This window comes from Strix uralensis, chromosome 11, assembly GCF_047716275.1.
Source record: "Strix uralensis isolate ZFMK-TIS-50842 chromosome 11, bStrUra1, whole genome shotgun sequence".
Classification (NCBI taxonomy): domain Eukaryota; kingdom Metazoa; phylum Chordata; class Aves; order Strigiformes; family Strigidae; genus Strix; species Strix uralensis.
In genome coordinates this window covers 25,455,723-25,464,255 of record NC_133982.1, presented here as the reverse complement: position 1 = coordinate 25,464,255, position 8,533 = coordinate 25,455,723, and the positions used below count along the sequence as shown (strand labels likewise).

At 39.4% G+C, this 8,533-nt stretch overlaps 1 long non-coding RNA gene across 1 annotated transcript; it reads left to right on the top strand.

Annotated features, from left to right (window-relative positions):
- Positions 1-285: 285 nt before the first annotated feature.
- On the top strand, positions 286-7,494 carry LOC141948399 (uncharacterized). The gene is made up of 3 exons (XR_012630457.1): positions 286-377; positions 4,473-4,623; positions 6,484-7,494. It is a non-coding gene; the product is annotated as an uncharacterized LOC141948399 (long non-coding RNA).
- The last annotated feature ends 1,039 nt before the right edge of the window (positions 7,495-8,533 follow it).

Sequence of the window (8,533 nt, the reverse complement as noted above, 5' to 3'; positions counted from 1 at the left end):
GAAAAGGATTAAATTCTGATTCCAAGTTACATAATTGATTCGTTTTCGTTATGCCAATAGCAAGATCTTAGAAAGTTATAGTATAATATTGTAACTAAAATATCGTGAATTATTCTCTGTAAAAGTTACTTAAATACTAAGTATCAGTATAGGACATCTTAGGGGTCAACTTTTCATTTAAATTTGTGCTCTTAATATATGTGTCTACTTTTGAAAACTTTTCCCTTAATATTCTGTGACAGTTTTACCCATATGTCCCAAATACAGAACCAATCTACGTGAGGACATTATGCAGCCACATTATTGTGTCCTGCAGAATAGGAGATAATACTGTGAATTGGAAAAGATGCTGAGATAAAATCTCCTTTGACCTCTTGGTAAGTCAAGAACTTTTATATAAATGTTCTGAAATGTGCTATACATGTGCCTGTTGCAAATGTGTATTATGAGGGGGAAAAAAATTCTTTACTCTCCTGAACTCATTTTCTTATGTAGATGCTGTAAGGAGGTAATTTTTTATATGTAAGATCACCTCAACCTTTCTTTCTATTTTGCCTACAGAATAAACAGAGGTGCACAAGTTACTGTCAGGCTTTGAGTGTGAAAGGTTTTTTCAGAATTTAGAAAACTCCAACTACCAGAGTGTAAAGTCTTAAGCTCATTACACCTACAAAGAAAGGAGATCTTTTCATTTTAAAGCTAATCAATTGTATCTAACAGACAATCGTAAAAAAATATCTGTCTAAGCACTGGATGACTCTACTGTAATTTACTGCCACGGAACACTGAAGTAAGATCATTTTTGAAGGTAATTTTTGCCAAGTGAGTATATAACAGTTTTAATTTGGTGATTCACAGGGATGGCTTGTTTTAATTTTTACTTTTCAGGTAAGATGAGGAATGAGGTGAAAATGAGGTATGAAAAAAACAAGATTTGCTTATTAGTCTCATCCATCTTAAATAAATGTAAAAGCCTAATTGAAAAATCTGTCTCATTAACAAGAACTAAGATAATCAAGATGGCTGAGAAAGCCAAGCGATGCTATGCAACTTAATTGGGATCCCAAGACCAGAAGACATCTCACCATCTCTAGAAGTTGTGAGCAGTCTATCTATGCACTCCAAAAGTATTTGTCTAGGACATGTAAAACTGAAAATAACATGTTACAAACAGCCTGTAGAACAGTTTTAGTAGCAATAAGCATCAGCTTGTACCATGACCTTAGAATACTAATTTTGCACAAAGGAGTTATTTTAGGTTGCTTCTTTGTTTTTTTGTTTTTTCCTCTTCTTAAGTCAACACTGAGCAAAAAAAAAGATGAGACATATTAGCTGGTGAGGAAAAGTGCAAAAAATGTTTTCAATCAGTAGGATATTCTTCAGCTAAATTTCTACAATTTTTCCTTAAGCGCTTGCTGCCTATGTCAGTATCAGCATGCTGAACTAGAGGCCATATTGCTATGACAATCCCTAGGTTTCTGTGGCAATGATAATTCCGTTCCAGAAGCCACAGATTAGAAAATGGTTTCTTACAGTGAAACACCAAACGAAATACAACATGATCTTCCTCCTTTCTCATGCATGTTAACTGTAAAAAGTTTCTTTGTCCGGAATGTGGCTCTGATTACATTTCTCTATCCAAAAATAAACATGGTGCAGAAGAAAAGGATATAGGGAGGGGGGAAAGCCTGTCAATGGGCCACCCTCAGGAAAACCTCACAAGATCTACTGTCTGTCTGTGCAAGCCATGGAAGAGCTAAGGAAGTGATCCCAGCTTGGTGGTCTTATTTTTAATTAAAACAAATGAGGCTCTTTCAGCTGCTGCAGATAAATATTTGATGAAAAGAGACAGGAACAGATGTCAAAAAACTGTAGTAAATAAAGAATATGGCTAGAAGAGCAAATGTTACAACAGCAGTTTATATTTAGAAAAATAAAATAAAATCTCTTTACAGATTTCTGTCGAATGTCTAATTCTAGTAAGATCATTCCAAAAGTGGAAAGACTAATTCTTTATATTCGTTTTGACAAAGTAGAATGAAAATACAAATGCATATAGATAAAGAAAAGGTTTTAAGTCAACTTGTTGCACATTATGCTTAAACAAAAGGGTTAGTTCTTGGGCCATTGATGAGACAGAAGACTTCAAAGTTATTTGTATACTTCCATGAGAGTTTATGTTGATTTTAGATTGACTAATGGAGTTTTGCTCCAAAATATATATTAAGGATGCACAATGAGAAGGTGCCTAGCAAAATATAATAACAACGTCCCTATTGCAATAATCTGTCATAAGATTTGTAAGTCATGTCCTTCATGAATGGTTAATTTTAAAAGGTGAATGTGGTACCATTCCATCTTTTCCTGTAGTCACAGTTGTATTTACCAGTACACTTGGATCTAACTTCAAACTTCACCTTGCTCTCAGTGGGGATTTACACAAGATGGCCTCCAAAGGTCCCTTCCACTTCAATTACTCTATGACTTGATAGTATTGGGTGCAGATTTTAGTTCACTTTTTAACAACATTCTATGAAAAAAATGATCTAATGGAATGAACTTAAAAATAGGCCATAAAAGAAAGCCAAGTCATGAAATAGAGGAAAAACCTCAGTAGTTGGCTCTTTCAAGATTAATGTCTTCATTGTTAGCATTTTATTGGCATTGCCTGCTAGTTTAAGGTTTGATCTTGCCTTTTCTGGGTGAAATGGATATTTCCATTTAGTCCAATGTGAATTATACATCTGAGTGTAAACAAACTGATTTTATAAGTAGGCCTTACAAAACTGTAGAGTGAGTGTGAACCACAGGAGTTTCAATGGAAATATTTAATGTGACACCAACATTTAAAAACAGCACAGTCATTCAGGTCACCAGAAGCTGGATAAATTGATAAAATCCAAATTCTGAAAGTATAACTACTAGAGTTATGAATGGAGTTCTGAAATATATACCTGACTCTGAAGATGGTTAAGAAGAAAAAGTAAAAAGTTGATAAACTGCAGGGGGATACTATAGAGCTATAGGGTCCAACAATAGGCACAGGTGAAAGCAGAGCAACATCCGGTGACATAAAACAAAATTTAAATAAGTTCAGAGAGATGAGGAAGAAATTTTAAATACTGAGGAAAAGTAACCTTAGATGGCAGTGAGCTTTCCATAATTGGAGGTAATTAAATCAACCTAGAATTCTAATGACTATGTATTGGTTAAATTGAGAGGTATGGACCTCTATAAAAACTACAGGAGGTACTTTGTAGCTTGCAGAAGGTCAAAATAAATGATGATAATTGTCTCTTCTGGCCACAGCACCTGCAAATTTGTAGTGTTCAGCATAACATTTTATCCCAAGCCTCTTGAGGTTTTCTAAAGCTGGCATAAAACTCCTAATCCATGGGTCACACAAAATACCTGCCCTTTCTGTTGTTGCAAATTTCAGACCAAACCAAAGAGTGATAGTCTCAAGCGTAAAACAATCAGACAGGTAAATTTTAATTTGAGGATCAAACATAAAGAACTCAATAGCAATCTTGCTTGGCACAAATTTACCTGTGATCTGACGGAACCAATCTGAACCCAACAAGCTCCCAGAGATAAGAGTGTGTCAATTTCCCATTTCAAAGGCAGCGTGATAATTGAAAGTTTCCAGATATATCACATGGAAATCAAACTTGCAGCAAACAGCAAACTTTCTGATAAAGGCCTTAAAAGCTTAATTCCACAGAAGTCAATGACATACCCAGCAGCTTTCAATAGAAGTTGAGTGAGGCTCAAGGTGAAAAACAATTCTGAGAACAATTATAATCAACTCAATCCCCAGTTAGGACAGAAAAAATGTGAGAGGATTCTTTACAAGTGGTGCCTGGGCTGAGAATTTGCAAAGACTGAATTGCAAGGATCTCTGACACCGAGCACTTTAAAGGACCCTTGCAGAAGCCGATAGCATTTGGCAAGGTCAGCATGTCCCCAGTTAGCATGGGATTACCATGCCCAGCTGAGAATTTACATGGAACCTGACAGCAATTACCCCCTTTATTTAGCCCCAGGCTATCTACAGTCTGTCAACACAAGCTGCAGCCAAACTGTTGTACTGGAGTGTAAACACTGCAGAGTGTGGCTGATGAAGCAATAAATAAAATGAGTAGGCGGGGGGGCATCAACTTTGCCTCTGTTTTCTAAACAAGTGTAAGGGCTACAAAATGTACAATGCCTAATCCATGGCATGTCCACTGCAAGACATGAGAGAGGCAGGGAATTGATACATATGCTGTCTGAAGGTGGCTCCAGCTAGAATGTGATTCGGCCTCAGATCAACAGAGAGTGACTACACTGGATCCACATGCACCCGTTGCAGACATTCAAAGTACCTGTACACCAGTTCTGTGCTACTGGAGCTATCTCCCAGCCCCATTGGCATTTACACAGGCAGAAATTGGGCAACTTCTCTAAGGACCTTCCCTTTTATTTTCCAGAGTGCAAAGGAAATGGATGGGAGACATGTTTGGTGTTCCTAATCATCAGTGACATGTTTTATAGAGATCCACTTCTGTAAAGACTTCTGTGCTGGGTGAAATACAAGCAAAGAGGAAAAAACAATATTTTTCCAATTCCTTGTCAAAAAAGGTAAGCAGAAGGCCCCAGAGTCATAATCACTCCTTCCTCTCCTTTACAGATGATGTTAAGGCAGACAGAAATGAAAGGACTCACCAAAGTTATGCCACACAGTCAGGATTTAAACTCAGAACTTCTGAACCCAACCCCAGTGCCTGAGCCACACATTCATTTTCTTCTCTGTATTCCCCCACAGTCTTAGGTCATGTGGCCACTACTGGTGAAATGAAAAACAGGTGCAGATCCACGAACAGATGGGAGACCAGCCCTGGCTGATCTCTGGAGGATAATACAGGGTTGTTTTCCGGCAAGGAGGATTCCAAAGAACCACAGAGGCAGCACCCCTGCCCTAAAACTGAAGCTGCTCTGCCTCACACTAAATGTTATCCTCAGAAGCCCAGCAAATGGGAGTTTTGAGGCATGGTCTGTTGTCTGTCAGCAAAGGATACTGCCTTACTGACCTCTCAGACTTGCAATATTGACATGTCTGGTTTTCAGGCATGCCTATAAAGATTGTAGAAGACTAATTGCAATTCCATTCTTTGCAGTAACTGCAGCCAATGTTTCTTAGTTGCTGAAACATGACATTTCTTCCCTTGAGTAGACAACTTCGGAATGTCTAACCCTCAAAAAATGCCATTAGTCATATGCAGAATCTTTCTCTGGGAAAATCACTAGTGGTATGGGACAAATAAGCCAGGTAAGATGAATAATATATTTGTTCTGGATCCGTAAGGACAGATCTACTTTTGATTTCCAGTGCCTGGGGAGCTGATGGCTTACTCCACAATGCATAGTTTAACAAAGAACTTGGACTGCTTTCTCAGGAGGAGGGAGAGTGATAGTAGACAACTAACAGGGCAATGGCCTGGTCCTGAGCACAGGAAAGAGTGCTAGGATGCAAAGTACTTCCCTGCCTTGTGTGACCCACCGTTATAGCCCCTGCAGGGTACAAGACACATTTTCCCCTCCATGTGTCACCTGACACATCAGCCAGAGGTATTAGAGAAGGCATGGCAATCCTCAGTTTCCACAGATCCACAGAACACATATCAAACCCAAGAGGATAGCACATACAAGAGGACAGGATATGTTTCATAGAATCATAGCTTGGGTTGGCAAGGACCTTTAAAGGTCATCTAGTCCAACCCCCCCTGCAATGAGTAGGGACATCTTCAACTAGACCAGGTTGTTCAGAGCCCCGTCCAACCCGGCCTTGAATGTTTCCAGGGTTGGGGCATCTACCACCTCTCTGGGCAACCTCTCCCAGTGTCTCACCACCCTTGTCATAAAAATTTCTTCCTTATATCTAGTCTGGATCTACCCTCTTTTAGTTTAAGACTGTTACCCCTTGTCCTGTCACAACAGGCCCTACTAACATTTCATCTTAGATACTACCGGTTCCAGCCTTCTCATAGGTTTCTTTTGCTTCTTGCAAAAACACTCATTTAGTGCTGTGTCTGAGAAAGATTAGTTGTCCTTGCTAATGCTGCTTTTACAGCAACAATACATGTCCACTTGTGCCAAGAAACTCAAATAAGACCTGACTCTTTCCTTAGACTCTATTTAAATTAGGGGCACAAAACCTGATTTGCAACAGTAGGCCAAAGACACACTGCTAACATACGTGTATTCTGCTCATGCTAAACTGTAAATCAGATTGGTTGGGAAAATCTGTCTTACCCCAGTTTTGAAGGAAAACATTCTCCGCAGATGACACTAATAGAATTTTACAGCAAGGACCACCTAGGACACTGGGAATCTCAAACTGCTTGACCTCGGTTTCTCTGATTTGTTCTTCTCAACTTCGTGTGTGCTCTTTGAGACAAAAAAGAGCATTTCCTTCATTTTGAACTTGGATTTCTCTTTCAGCCGAACATTCGCAAAAGCAGCTGGTCCCAGAGGTGGAATGTTCCAAAACCCCATTTGGAGCCAAGTACGGACGTTATGGAGTCAGCCGTGACACTACTTTATAGAGAGCAGACAATGAGTTTTGGATCTCTTAAGTACCTTTCCTCCCTGCAAGTAAGTTCCCTTCCCCCATTCTTTTGGAAACATCTCCATCTGTATTGGAAACAGAGGATGTAATTTATTTTTATCGCCTTCCCTGTCAAACTGGCCAACTGCCACAAAGTTCTGCTTTCAGATGTAGCAAGAGGCAGGAGAATCGCAATGAAAGCCATTCATTTCAGTGGCTCCTCTTCTGTTCCCTTATCTTATTTTGAGGCTACCTACTGTGCTATCTTATCACTCTTTCTAATCCTACAAAACTTCTCTGCAACTTGACCCCTCCACAGAAAGAGCTGACCTGCTTAGACCTCCCTGCTTCTCTACTCCTGCTCCCTTCCTCACAGAGCAAGTTGCTCCTTCCTTTGTTACTTTAGGACTTCTTCATTGCCTGTCTTACCCCTCACTCCTCCTTTTCCTAGCTCGTTACACTGCATTACATTCCCTAGCTGAACGTACATACAGCTGTGTGGCCTCCTTGGGGTATGCTTAATTTCTCACTGTCCAGCCTGCCCTTTGATGTCTGCTGAAGTAGGATACATCTTCTTTTCCATCTCTTCACATGTGCCTATTAATTACTCTCTTCAGAGGGACTGTTTACTGACTATCACTGTTTACAGTTGAATACAGCTAAACATTTGGTCTTCACAGTCCCCCCTCTTCTACACCACCCACCCAGTTTCTTCCCAATTGTTGCAAAATAGATGTCTCCAAACCACTTTATAAAGTCACAGATGCAATGTACTTACGTTCCCACACCCAGCCTCCTTCTCTCAAACACTGTTTTTGCTTCACTTACAGAGAAATAAAGACTGACTTTATATTGGTATTTTTGTCTCCAGGTCTCTAATAAAAAAAGAAGCAGTGAGGCTTAACAATTTGGCCTTTCTGTTGCACATATTCCTACCTTGGGTACTGTAGAAAATCCAGTAAGATGAGTAAGCATCAGACTTCTGACCTGTGAAGAAATAATACAAACTCAGTATGAAGTATAGCAGTATGCCCACTGAAATGAGAAGGGCTATCCTATGCATATGTCTCCATGGGCTCAAGGGCCCTCGGGCAGAGGGAATTATAGTTGGCTGGGGGGGATAAAAATTACTCTAGCAAATGTGCAGAAGAGAAGAATGATATGGTTAGAATGCAGCAATTCAGATCTCAGATGAAAATTCCTTCAGATGTCCTTCTCATTCCATATGGAGCTTAAAATATTACAAAATAATATGAAATAAATTTAAAACAAATGTGGGCTAAATTATGTATTTTCCAATGAACAGATTATTGTCAATCTTTTGCTTTAAACCAGTATTTGAGAAGAGGAAGGAAGCAGATACCTCAAAGAGTTTAGGAATTGATTTATGACAAGGTGTATGAAGCTCACTGAGTGTGAGCATGAGCAGGAAAGAGTGAGAGGAAGGCTGTCAGTAAGAGGGTCATGCACTCGCACAGTTCAACAGTGGAACAACCCGGATACCCCAAACCATCTCATTTGTGTTTTGGCATGGCATCCTTGTCTGTACAATTAGAGATGGTTACATTTCCCATGGGTGAGACTACCTGCTACTTTCCAGTTTCAGCTCCTATTTTTAGTGCCTATTACCTTACAGATTTTAACCATGGGAACAAGTTTTCAGTCCTGAGAATTCGTGCTGAAATCTTTAAAGATTTTCAGCAAAAATAATCCAGCCTTTCCAATAATTTGATGAAGAGGAACCACTGTTTTGTGCACATTCCTTTTTTGTTACTGAGGAATTTTACTGCCCATGAATTTACTGCTCACAAATGAGAATGATAGCAGGGTCTGATATGTTTTTGTAAGCCCTTGAAATGTTCCTTTCCATTGAAAATTGCCTAAAAACGCTACTGGTTTAATGAGCATATGCTCGGTATAGGCTAATTAGATTTGGGTTGAGTG